This window comes from Hippocampus bargibanti, linkage group LG03 (assembly GCF_051943395.1).
Source record: "Hippocampus bargibanti isolate YZ-2025 linkage group LG03, ASM5194339v1, whole genome shotgun sequence".
NCBI classification, from domain to species: domain Eukaryota; kingdom Metazoa; phylum Chordata; class Actinopteri; order Syngnathiformes; family Syngnathidae; genus Hippocampus; species Hippocampus bargibanti.
The window spans coordinates 2307952-2322500 of record NC_142736.1 but is presented as its reverse complement, the minus strand read 5'-3'; the positions used below and the strand labels follow the sequence as shown (position 1 = coordinate 2322500).

The window sequence follows — 14549 nt, the reverse complement described above, 5'->3', positions numbered from 1 at the left end:
AACTAAACCAACATTAAAACGGAGGGTACGCATTTGAGATAAAGGCCTATTATTATTATTGTACTCTAAAAAGAAGATTACTTTTATTGGACGCGCGCGAGAAGGGAAAAACAAAATGCCAGTGAGGATAAAAATGTTTTTTTCTTTTTTAAAGGGCAACCGACGTCACTTTTTTGTTTTTTAACTAACATCAGAAAAAACGTTTTATAGCATCTAAAATACCCAAAACACGCAGTTTGATATTTTTAGTCAAATGCAAAACACCAATAAAAATGACTTAAAGTGTCCAAAATCTGCAAAAAAATTGAGCTGCGAATTGGGCATTTTCAGAAAGTCCCGCCCCCATTTCGTGACATCACACCAAGACGTCTTGCATTGCTGGAGAATAAAAACAATGGCTTCAGATTCGGATAATATGCTTTCTTGTTACACATCCAGTTATGAATATGATTCAAATAGTTCTGAAGAGGAAAGCATACATGTTTGCAATCCATTAAATAATTTATTCCGTGTCATTTTGAGGCAAACAGGCGGGGGGGAATGTCTCACCCAAACAGAGGCAAGAAAATGGCCGCCGAGCTGTGAGGAATGAATCAGCCCGTTTCTACAGGCTGATACATACCTTACATGGAGCTTGGACTCCCTCTGCTGGCGGCTTTTGGATGTAACACAAGGGTTTAAAAAAAACAGTACAGCAAAATACATTGTCGTGATGGAAAGACGCTACAATGCGTCTTTTTTACGGTCAGGAGGCGGTCCTTTTCTGACGTCACGTGAGAACTCGTCACCAACTCAAAAACAAGACTTCCTGAATGTTCAGCGCAAGTCTTAAAACGTAAAATATAGCTATATGCGGTGGAATCTTATTAAAATACGCCCAGTAGAAGTCATTTGAAGCCATTTTACAAATTATGGACACAGCTTGTCCGGAGACGTCGGTTTTCCTTTAAGCAAACAATCAGAAAGTAGTAAGAAGTGAATAAGTCTGTTCAAATGTGCAATTACACACTTAGATCCTAATTAGAAATCCTATTCATCGATATGTATTCTGTAAGGCCTTCTCTGCTGGCCTAAACATATCTGAATCGCAGACTATGAACGTCGTTGTGCCGTTATAATTTCTTTGACAAACATAATAAACACGAAAACGCCAATTTGCCGTGAGGGAGAGGAGCATATAGACCCTCTAGAAGCCTTTAGAAGGAAAAACTAGTGAGGACCGGCCAAAAGCTTGTCAAAAATGTCCTCACTACGCATGGTATAAAAAGTTAGGGGTGGTCCTCACAAGACTAGTCATACAAACACACACACATATTCCTGTTTCAATGGGTCTGTGAGGTCTGGATAACTCCAAAGAGGCGGACGAAATAGCAGAATAAAAGAATAAAATCGATGAGATTGATAAAGCGGCTAGGATAAGGGGGGAGTAGGAGGAGGTGCATCCCCCACCCCAACCCCCGCGGAGTATAGATCCACCAGAAAGGAAGAATGGGAAGCCATTGCTATGGCTTTAATAATGTACACAGGGCGGCCTTCGTGGTCAGCCACAGTGGGATGTGACATTTAGAGTCGGCGAATGGAGTAGATGAGGCTAAGCACCTACAGGGGACTGGTCACAGTTGGAAAGTGTGGGAGTGTGTGTGTGGGGGTGGGAAGGGGAGGGGTAATACCAGTGTGTCGATTCCTATTGGCTGGGTTAAAAGCAGCCATTCGATATTCCTGCGGATGGATCATAAAGACTTCAGTCAAGCGAGTCGAGAAGAACGGTCGCTCCATGGCGACAGACACACACAGAAATGAACAAGTGGCTTAGCCTTGGATTTCACAATGCTAATGGTAGCCATCAAGCAAGGTCGATATTTTCACGCAACCTCGCTTATGAGATTCGTTAACATCACTCCCACCCGCAAAAAAAAAGTATCGGATTTTCCGATGTATAAGGCGCACCTTGATATTCTTCAAAAAATGATCCCGCGCCTTATATGTGAAGTAATCGCAACTCCTGTGAGCAGGCACCGACTAATGTCCTATCCCTGGATCTGGTATCACCTCATTAGCATGACTAACCCTACGTGGTAATGACCTGAGAAGTCTGTTGTAAGCACGGTGTAAATTAAACCTTAAACCACCATGGCGATTTAGTGAAAGGTTTTGCTATTCTATTAATCTATTAGCTAGCTCGCTAGCTTTCTATCTATTTGATTTACTTCCGGGTTGAGTGAATGCTGGCGCGTGTGGCTGCCGCTGCTCACCCGCAGGAAAAAAAAATATCCTGTGACTGTAAAGTGTCCTTGAGAGTTTTGAAAGGCGCTTAGAAATGAAATGTATTGTTAATATTACTGCATGTATTAGCTAGCTAGCTTTGTATCTATTTGAGTTACTTCCGGGTTGAGTGAACGCTGGTGCGTGTGGCTGCCGCTGCTCACCCACAAAAAAACTTAACCTGTGACTGTAAAGTGTCCTTGAGAGTTTTGAAAGGCGCTTATAAATGACATTTATTATTATTATTATTATTATTATTATAAATAAATACAGTAACTAAATAAATAAAGTAAATACAATAAATACATATGCAAATACAGTCACTAAATAAATAAATAAGAATAAATAAAGTAAATATTGTAAATAAATAAAGCAAATACTGTAAATAAACAAAGTAAATAAAATAAATAGTCTTCTTCTTCCCTGACTGATTACTTGCATTGTCCTGCCTTATAATAGGGTCTACGACTGGCCTGATTGCCCCATTTGCCCTGGTATCACCTCATCAGCATAACTAAGTTGACACTGACCAATACTTACTTTTTGAATCCAACCACCCTCTCTTGGTATTAATTTAGCCCTGTGCTGGAGGGTTCTGATAACTCCTAGTTTGTGTTGTAGAAGGTGGTTAGTCATGTTGATGAGGTGATAGGCAAATGGGGCAATCAGGCCAGTCGTTGACCCTATTATCAGGCAGCACAATAGAAGTAATCAGCGTAGCCTCAGGGAATAGTCCTCTGATCCCCCCAACCTGAGAGTAGGAAGTCCTGCACCGTCATGTCTCGACAGTAGGGATATATATATATATAGGGCCAATACTACCAGCAAAAAAAATAGTTTGCTGACGAAACCTCTTGGATAAGAAGCGAAATGTCCGACACCTTCAAATTTGTACAGATGACGGCTGAAGAAACCTTTTCATCGATGGACCACTCCTGTACGACTGAGAGCTTACACAGACGTATCCATTCACACGCACTTGAGAAGCACAGTTTTGTACAGCCATGGCAGATTTACTCTTCCCGACTTTCCGTGTAGCACGAGATTTCCGCCGCGGCCGGCGGGAGCACTGTTTCACTCGACGGATGACATGTGCCCAATTATTAGGTCCTCTGAGCAAGTTTCCCGCCATGCCTCTACTCTGCCGGATGATCAATGCTTGACTCCCTGAAGGACGATAACAGTGGCACGTTTTTAGGTATACTTTGATTACTACGGCCACACACACACACACACAATGTGTTGTAAGTTGAGCATGACAAACATATCTACCCATTCACACGCATAATGAAGAGGTACAGTGATACCTTGGTTTAGGAACGTAATTGGTTCCCAGACAGAGTGTGTAAGGCGAAAAGTGTGTATCCCAAAAATTAATTTCCCATAGGAAACCATCAAAATGAGAATAATCCGCTCACCCGCAGCTGTGGAATGATTCAGACATAGCACTACTGAAGGCCTAGGAGTGACATACATGAATGTGGATGGTGTGGACGGCCACGCCGCAGCTTAAGAACACATTTAGGTCACAACTAATCAACTTGCTTTCTGGCTCATTACGATAGACCGCCGGCTCATAAACAAAAGGCCGCATACGCACTCACCTGTTCGCCCCCCTACCCACACCTACCCGCCCACCCTCCATTAGGTCTGCATAATGCCTGCTAATTATGTTTGCTCATCTATATGCCTTCATTATGCTCCAAGCTGATAATTAGCTGGGTGAGAATTCATGTTCGCCGTCGACTTGGCTGCGAAAGTACCCCCCCCCCCCACAGGGGCCGCATGGCATTGTCTAGCTCTAAGAGCATGCGTATCAAATAGAACAAGTGGAGAAAAAGAAGACTCTGGTAAATTGAAAATAATCTCAGATCATCTGAAAAAGGACCAGCAACACGACGGAAATATGATGCGCAATGTCGTCCTATCTATCTATCTATCTATCTATCTATCTATCTATCTATCTATCTATCTATCTATCTATCTATCTATCTATCTATCTATCTATCTATCTATCTATCTATCTATCTATCTATCTATCTATCTATCTATCTATCTATCTATCTATCTATCTATCCAGCTAGCTATCTATTTGCTATCTATTCACTATCTATTCGCTATCTAGTTGGCTTCCTGTCTAGCTAGCTATTTGCTATATATTAGCTATCTATCTATCTATCTATCTATCTATCTATCTATCTATCTATCTATCTATCTATCTATCTATCTATCTATCTATCTATCTATCTATCTATTAGCTAGCTATCCAGCTAGCTATCTATTTGCTATCTATTCACTATTCGCTATCTAGTTAGTTGGCTTCCTGTCTAGCTAGCTATTTGATATCTATCTATCTATCTATCTATCTATCTATCTATCTATCTATCTATCTATCTATCTATCTATCTATCTATCTATCTATCTAGATCTCTTGCTATCTTGATCTCTTGCTATTTTGCTATCTAGCTATCTACCTTGCTATCTACCTTGCTATCTATCTATCTATCTATCTATCTATCTATCTATCTATCTATCTATCTATCTATCTATCTATCTATCTATCTATCTATTAGCTAGCTATCCAGCTAGCTATCTATTTGCTATCTATTCACTATCTATTCGCTATCTAGTTAGTTGGCTTCCTGTCTAGCTATCTATCTATCTATCTATCTATCTATCTATCTATCTATCTATCTATCTATCTATCTATCTATCTATCTATTAGCTAGCTATCCAGCTAGCTATCTATTTGCTATCTATTTGCTATCTATTCACTATCTATTCGCTATCTAGTTGGCTTCCTGTCTAGCTAGCTATTTGCTATCTATCTATCTATCTATCTATCTATCTATCTATCTATCTATCTATCTATCTATCTATCTATCTATCTATTTGCTATCTAACTATTTAGTTGGCTTCCTGTCTAGCTAGCTATTTGCTATATATTAGCTATTTAGCTATCTAACTAGCTATCTAGCTATCTATTAGTTATCTATTAGCTAGTTAGCTAACTTTCTATCTATTTGAGTTATTCCGAGTTGAGTGAACGCTGTCTCATGTTGCTATCTATTAGCTATCTGTTATCTATGAGCTATCTTGCTAACTTTCTATCTATTTGAGTTATTCCGAGTTGAGTGAATCCTGGCTCATGTTGCTATCTATTAGCTAGCTAGCTAGCTCTTTGCTATCTATTAGCTATCTATCTAGCTAGCTATTATCTATTAGCTAACTTTCCATCTATTTGAATTATCCCGGGTTGAGTGAACGCTGGCGTGTGTGGCTGCCGCTGCTCGCCCACAGAGAAAAAAATGATCCTGTGACTGTAAAGTGACCTTGAGAGTTTTAAACGTCCACAAAAGTGAACATAAATAAAAAGGTCGGCGCGTTCACTGTTAGCTCAGTGGCACACGTCCGCATCACGAAGGAAACTCTTGCAATGTGTCTTTTGGTTCCTATGGGACGTCACAGCTGAGTGAAACCATGCAGATTCTTGAGGGGACTGCATCCTTTTCCGGGCCATTAATAATGCATTACACACATATGTGAACACCCCGCCCCCTCTTCCACCCCTCCAAAATACAAATGTGAGGTTTGAATATGGCCGTCCGCTGAGTGGCATTTCTTTCCATGCTTGGCAAAAGGTGGGCCTGTTCTCAGGTCAGGACCCCGGGGACGGACGGGCCTTCCGTTGGTTGGCTGGCCAGGAGAGGGGGTCATTGATGGAGGCGTGGTTCAAGGGGGCGTTCGGTGACGGAAATGCCACCAGATGACATTGGTGAGTGAAATGTCATCCACAGATGGTCGGGCTTTGGATGGTGTAATTGTAAAATGACAAGTCTGAGCACCTGTGCCTGCCATGTCTGATGGCCTTGTGACATGCCGCAGATGCAAAAAAAAAAAAAAAAATGAAGAAGAAAAACATGAGTGAATAAGAAAGCAGAGAAAGCTCGATGCAACATTTATTCAGGTTAGTGTCACATGGGAGGAACAGTCCATCTCGGTCGACAATGATGAAAAATGAAGAAACAACAAAAAACATTTGTTCAACATTACAACCATTCTGTGCAAAAATGCTCATGCAAAAACAAAACCTATATTATTTTTATTCATATTCTTATTGTTTTTATTCATATTCTTATTATTATTATTATTATTGTGATTATTATTATTATTATTATTATTATTATTATTATTATTATTATTATTATTATTATTATTATTATTATTATTATCCATCCATTTTACAGACCACTTCATTGGATTGGATGGATTGGATTGGATATGCCTTTATTAGTCTCACAGTGGAGAAATTTACATTTCACAGCAGCAAAGTGATGAAAGGAATGAGAGTAGAAAAACAAAATACATCATCATCATCATTATTCATTATTTATGTATTTATTATTATTATTATTATTATTATTATTATTATTATTTACTATTCATTTTTCACACTGCTTTATCTTCATTATTATTATTATTATTATTATTTATTGTTATTATTATTATTATTATCCATCAAATTTCCAGACCGCTTTATCCTCATTATTATTATTAGTAGTAGTATTAGTATTATCCATCCATTTTCAAGACAACTTTATCATCATCATTATTCATTATTTATGTATTTATTATTATGATTATGATTTTATTAATAATAATAATAATAATAATACTAATAAAAATGAGGATTAAGCAGTCTGGAAATTTGATGGATTATTATCCATCCAAATTTGATGGATTATTATCCATCAAATTTCCAGACTGCTTAATCCTCATTTTTATTATTATTATTATTATTATTATTATTATTATTATTATTATTATTATTACTATTACTATTATCCATCCATTTTCCAGACCACTTTATCATCATTATTCATTATTTATGTATTTATTATTATTAATATTATTATTAGTATTTATTATTATTTATTTTTCACACCGCTTTATCTTCATTATTATTATTATTATTATTCATTTTTCACACGGCTTTATCATTATTATTATTATTATTATTATTATCCATCAAATTTCCAGACCACTTTATCATCATCATTATTCATTATTTATGTATTTATTATTATTATTATTATTATTATTATTATTATTATTATTTATTACTATTCATTTTTCACACTGCTTTATCTTCATTATTATTTCATTATTCATTATTATTATTTATTGTTATTATTATTATTAGTATTATTATTATTACTATTATCCATCCATTTTCCAGACCACTTTATCATCATCATTATTCATTATTTATGTATTTATTATTATTATTAATATTATTATTAGTATTTATTATTATTCATTTTTCACACCGCTTTATCTTCATTATTATTATTATTATTCATTTTTCACACGGCTTTATCATTATTATTATTATTATTATTATTATTATTATTATCCATCAAATTTCCAGACCACTTTATCATCATCATTATTCATTATTTATGTATTTATTATTATTATTATTATTATTATTATTATTATTATTATTATTATTATTATTATTATTCATTTTTCACACGGCTTTATTATTATTATTATTATTATTATATAATTTATCTGATTGTCTGCAGTGATTAAAAACAAATCTCAATGCTGTCAAAACAATTGTTCCAGGAAGTAAACGCAAAGCTTTATAGCTGACTCGCATCATCAGTCGGGTGTATTACTCGATCGTGAATATCATTTTCTTTCATTTCCCGATACAATTACTCCAACTTCTAACATCAATGACCGCGTGTCAAACCGTTCAAAATGTCATTGGCTGCATTCCGTCACGAGTTGAACCGGCTTTCCGATCAATTGACTGACAGGAAAAAAAAATAAATAATAATAATCAACCTCATAAAAAGCATAAACGCTGCCTGAAAAACGAATGCCAATGAAAGTGGATTACCACATTCAATGCGTTAACGCATTTAAATTAAGGGAGTGCGTAATAAGATGCATAAGGAATACATAAACCCGCATACACTTGGAGTACACAAATCCAGTCGCTTTTGTTTGGCAGTGTACACTTGAGGAGCAAATAAGGCTTAGCCTTTGTTGGCGCAATCTGGTTAAGAGTTTATGCAGAATTCGTCGCAAAGTGTGCAAAGTCAAACAGTGTCAAATTTATGCAAAGTGCGCACATGTCATTGTGTAAGGAAAGATTTCAATTCTATCCGCTCGGGCGAACACAAGACACAATGCCTCAAGTTCTAAGGAAGGGAAGAAAAATAAAATTGAAGTCAATAAAATACAGTGATACTTTGTCTTACGAACTTAATTAGTTCACAGACAGAGTGTGTAAGGTGAAAAGTGTCTATCCCAAAAATTAATTTCCCATAGGAAACCATGAAAATGGGAATAATTCGTTCCCAGGTCCCTACAAAACATAATTTTCTATTTTCTAATTTCCTAAGCGTTGAAATTACACAAAATATACCTTATGCAATGTATAATAAATGTGCTATGATATTATAATTAAAGAAATAAACTGTACTATATAATAAAGTCATTTTATTTACCTTTGTGATGGTCATTCACGGCTTGATGGAATGGAGAGGCCGGTTAGATCAGCATTAAACACATCTTGAGGAATGATCCCTTGTAGGTGCTTTCCCTGCCATAATTTTACCTAGTTCCACATCAATTGGGTTCTGTTTAGCAAGATTGATAGCTTTTTGCATCAAGTGTACAGATGGCTTGTTGTGGGTTGTTTGTGGAGCCTGATTGATGGGATCTTTTAACCTTGCAGTCTACACTCTGCCTTTGAACTATCAAAGTTGAAATGAGTCCAAATTTCACTGTTTTCTTTCCATTTTGTCACTCTCTCTCTGTCGTCTGCCTGTCTCTTATGTTTCAACCACCTCCCCTCACTGCTGCGTTCTTGACCAATCACGTGCCGTTAACCGACAACTGGGGGCGGGGAATAGAGGACCAAAACACGCCGGCTGCCATTTTCTTTTAGGAGAACAAGCTCGTTCGCGAACGACACATCACTCATTGTGGCACCTCCGTGTGTATCCCGAAAAATAGTTCGTATGCCAAGGTAAAATGTTCATAAATTTAACGTTCGTAAACCGAAAAGTTCGTAAGCTGAGGGGTTCGTAAACCGAGGTATCACTGTAAATACAATTAAACTGTGTTGGTAATTATTAGGCCGAGAGGAAGACGCTGTACGATGACATTTTCATCAAACGCGGTCGTAGTGTAAGGGACAATTTGAGGCAAATTGAGATGTTTTTAGTTCAACAAATGTCCCTCCCAGGCACAGTTGCACTGGAGGCGATAATCATCTGCTTTGAGTCAAATCTCAACAGGCAAGATCCCAAGAAGACGAGTTTTCTGCTTTCGTGAATTTGGCCAGAGCCTCGCAAAACACTGGAAAGGAACTGAGAGGAAGGCTTGTGGTGCCAAATTGAAATTTCAACAAGTCTGATCACATTTCTCGCTTCTTCTATCCACGTTCAACCATTTCTGTCATTCCATCCTGTTTATCAAACAAATTAGTCCATCATAATTTGGATCACTATTTTCACACATGGATCTGGAACTTCAAACGCTTTACATGACAATACAATACATATTGATTTATATAGCGCTTTAACAACAGCTGAAGCAGTTACAAAGCGCTTAACATGGACAGGTATCATATACAGGAAATAAAGCAGTCACAAAACTAGTAGAAACCACCAGGGAGTGAAACCAAGATCAAGTTGGAATCATGCCAAAGAGTACAAGTGAGTTTTGTGCTTTTAAAGATGGGAACCAAGGGACCTTGTCGAATGTTTAGCGGCAGGTCATTCCAGAGAGGGGGACCAGCAACGGATAAGGCTTGATCCCCTCTGAATCTTCGTTTAGTTTTTGGCACATCTGATAATGTCTGGTCAGTAGGTGTGTAGGGGTAGATGAGTGAGGCCATTGAAAGATTTGAAGACTCATAAGAACTTGAAAAGAACTCTAAACTGTATAGGGAGCCAGTGAAGGAATGCCAGAGTAGGAGTTACAGTATATGCTCCCTCTTACGAGTACCAGTCAAGAGGCGAGCAGCAGCATTCTGGACCAGCTGGAGCCGCTTCATGGAAGATTGGCTGACTCCAAAGTAATGACATAATTAATTACATTAATTACGCATTACAGTAATCGAGCCGAGATGTGACAAAGGCATGAATTACTGCTTTAAGGTGTTCATGAAAAATGTTATTTTGGCCAGTTGCCTAAGATGAAAGTAGTTGGATTTAACAACAGCACCAATTTGTCGGTCGACTTTATTAAACATAAGTTTAAAAAAACCTGACAACCCACCAATCCTGACACCAAATTAACCCACGACAATCAAGTTCCACGGATACAAACACATGTACACCCACATTTGTTGTTACGGACTGACAATGAAGTTTTACGATCATTTTTGACAATTAAAACGTCTTTAAAGACATGCATACCCTTGGGATCCAAATGTTTGTTATTATTATATATTATATGTACCTGGTAAGACACAGTTACTCCTGCTGTTCTGTCTCGCCAATTGGCCATTTATGATGTCTGGTGCGATCGATTTTGACCGATCGCTCCCAAATTGAACAACCTAAACCAGACAAACAGATGATGTGCTTTAGTGAAGGATCTAAGTATTTGTGATTCCATCATACCTCAATAAAAACATAAGTTTAGTGGAGGAAAAAGTAAGACCCGGGAATCAAGCGTCCCTTTTGAAATGTTTAGAAATTACCAGCAGTAATCACTGAAAGTTCGACTTCCAATTGTTATGCTGCATTGATTACCTACCCCGGAGAGAGTTTCCGCCAGGCTGAACAGATCGTACCTATTGACCTCCTAATGAATGACGGACCTTAGTTGTTTCATCTCCTCCCTGGGACTGGTTCTCCAATGACCGTTTTGTTGTTCCAATAAATCGTGACGGGAACGAAACCCAATTGGATTCCAGAGCAGACTTTGGAGAAATGTTGGGTCAGTCCAAAAAATATGTAGAAATAGTGAAGGATTATTTCTGATTATAATTTGTTTAGTTAAGCCTCTGACATGGTATTTTGCTCAATGATATATCATGAAAATAATGTCAGAATGTCCATCTTCTGCCATATTTATTCTAGCATTGTCAGAGATATGACAGTCAGACACTGTGGACAGAGACTCGGAACCAGAAAGATTGACCCTACTGCCGGCAGGAAACGCAGTCACCCATGACATACGTCTGAATTCTGCGGCCCTCGGCCAAGCTATTTAATGAGAGTACATGCAAATTAAAGTGATACATTAGTAAAACATAGTTTTCTTGATTATAATACCACGCCTCCGGACGTTCTGAGCACCAACAGCTGTAAGCAATAAAACATTGTGTTTCCCATGAACTGATAAGTTTGTAACCTGGCTAATGACCTCTTCCTATGATAAGGAGTTTGAAGTCCTAAATTACTCATGTGATAAGGAGTTACTGAAGTCCTAAATTACTCCTGTGAAGCTGACCGTTTAGCTTGCTGTGTCTGTTGACCTGATTGACCAGGTTGTCCGTGCTTCAATTTTGTATTGAGTCACAAGTGTTGACTAAGCATACAACAGCATGAAACTTTTGAATATGATAACTTCTTATTATCTAATCTCGATCAAGTCTGTATAACCTTCTGATATGCAGAGTGAACCAAGTTAATTCTTCAAACCATCTGTTAACCTTGATACACTGCTTACTGGAGACCTTCTGGAGACAGACTGATAAAATCTAAGAATTGTTGCCTCGATGTCACACCACAGTCTTGACACTGCCCATTTGATGAAATAAATAAGTTGCATGTCCATAGTGTGGATACGCTCGTGATCAAGCAGCCATTGTCTGTAAATCGTAAAGTGTCCTTGAGAGTTTTGAAAGACGCTTATAAATGAAATGGATTTTTATTATTATGTGTGTCCGGAATATTCTGCAAATAAACCCTTCCAAGGTACTGTTTGTTCATCAACTCCAGTCTGTATTTGGATAACCAAAATCCTCATCATCCGATATTAAAGAACACGCAGAAGAAAGAAGGCCACTCTCCCTCAACAAATGGTGACGTTGGGCGACATCAGGCGGCCAACAGATTTGACAAGGTAAGAGGACAATTATCCTCCAAATTGATCTTCTGTCTGTTGGCTGAAATATTGGTAAGGTTTACGTCTTGAATTGATATTCTAAAAAGATAAATTGCGGCTGGATGAACAGTGGAATGCACAATTGTTACTTATACTTAGCTCTTGTACAAGAAAGTACATCGAAAGCTTTGCCGAAAAATTTTACTCAAAAATTGATTCTAGTAATTCTGACTCGACTTGAAATGCTAACCGAACGGTATCATTCCCACATGAACTCTTTCGGTTGAGCATATTTGCTCTAGAACCCGAGTTATCTCCGCTGGCAGTGTTGATTTAACGCCGGCTCAGCGTTCACCAACCGATTGAACGTGAGAAGAGAGACGATTGGAAAACAAGCCGCGTTATAAATTGCATTTATTCCACCTCCCTTTGGGGACATTGACAGTACTCAAGCAACTTCATCAGAAAATGTGATCACGATGTGGAAACAAAGCAGAAAAGATGAGAAAGTACAAGTCGAAAAACATGTCTGACAAGCGGCTGCTGTCTTGACTGGTAATGGAAATATTGACATGCCGATGTTGAGGCTGATTTGTTGTGATGTCGCAGGAATCAGCCGAGGTGTCATGTTGACTCTGCAAAAAACACACGTGAGAAGTCATAAAAGAGACTTTAAAGACCCAAGGTAGATTTTGATTTAAAACCAATTCAAAAATAACAACAATGATTTCCCCCATGGGATGGCGACAAAAAAGTACCATATTTTTTGCACTATAAGGTTCTTCGGAGTTGAAGGCGCACCTTCAGAGGCCTATTTTAATGGACAACCGACATCACTTTTTTGTTTCCTAACTGACATCAGAAAAACTTTTTATAGCATCTAAAATACCCGAAACACGCAGTATGATATTTGTAGTCAAATGTAAAACACCAATAAAAATGACTTAAAGTGTGCTGAAACGACAAAAAAAATTGAAACCGGAAGTGGCCATTTTCAGAAAGTCGTGCCCCCTTGTTCGTGGCGTCACGCCAAGATGTCTTGCCTTGCTGGAGAATCAAAACAACGACTTCAGATTCGGATAAGATGCTTTCTTGTTACTCATCCAGTTATGAATATGATTCAAATAGTTCTGAAGAGGAAAGCATACATGTTTGCAATCGATTAAAGAAGTCCTTCCGGTCATTTTGATGCATCTGGAGAGAAATGTAGTGACAAACTCTTCAGTACTGACAGTACTCAAAAAAGGCAAAAGATGGCGACAAAGCTCTGTGGAAATTGTCTCGGCGAATATCAAATAGAAGTCTTGGTGCACACAACGATTCACCATCGCAATATTTATGTGTTTTCCTTCTAAATTCGCCATCAACACGGATCAACACGAAGTTTTCAGACCAAACAAAGTACCGCAAAATGCATTGACGCCATGAAAGGACTGCTACAATGTGTCCTTTCTCGGTCGGGGGCGTTCCTTCCGTGACGTGACGTGAGGACTCATCACCAACTCAAAAACAAGACTTCCGGAGTCTTTAAACGTAAAATATAGCTATATGCGATGGAATCGTTGTAAAATACGCTCAGTAGAAGCGTCGAAGGCGTCGGTTGTCCTTTAAGACGCAGTGTTTTAGAGGGCTCACTGCATTATAAGGTGGTTAAAATAGAAGTTACAATAATGACTGAAGCTGAATTATACATCCATTGAATGGTGCTGCACTAAAGGGAATACAATACAATTCAGCTTTTTTTGATAGGGTACTTAACAATTTAAAATACCACATCTAAGAAATATTGATCCATACACAAGCCGCGCTAATGCCGTTTGAGGTATTCAAGTGCTTATACGTGCGCTTTATAGTGAGGAAAATACGGTAATGCTATGACCTCTTATCAAAATGGAACTGTATAGTGCCACTTAGCAGTTTTTTTGACAACGATACTAGTGCAGCGTGTTCTACCGGAAACAAATTCCTTGTGTGTCCTACATACTTGGCAATAAAGATGATTCTGATTCTGATCTGATTCTTATGACACCATTTACACAACTTGTCCGGAGGTGTCGTTGTTCTTTAACTTTCAATTGAATCCACAATATAAAAACCCTATCACCTTAGCTTGAATGTTAAAATCTCCTTTTCAAAACCATTCACTTCCCTCTAAGGCCCAATTTAAAAGCTTAAACCTCACTTAGCGCACCAACCTCGAC

General features: G+C 37.9%; 1 protein-coding gene across 2 annotated transcripts in view; it reads left to right on the top strand.

The window, feature by feature from the left end:
* LOC148899956 (uncharacterized) overlaps nucleotides 1-14549 on the top strand; it is an 87040-nt gene that overhangs the window by 48734 nt on the left and 23757 nt on the right. The window contains exon 4 of one of the 2 annotated variants that reach the window (XR_016114392.1): nucleotides 5904-5959. The exons of the other annotated variant lie outside the window; for it this stretch is intronic. The gene's annotated coding sequence lies outside the window, so the exon portion shown is untranslated. Of the gene's footprint in view, nucleotides 1-5903; nucleotides 5960-14549 lie in introns of those variants that run through there. 2 annotated transcript variants of the gene reach the window in all.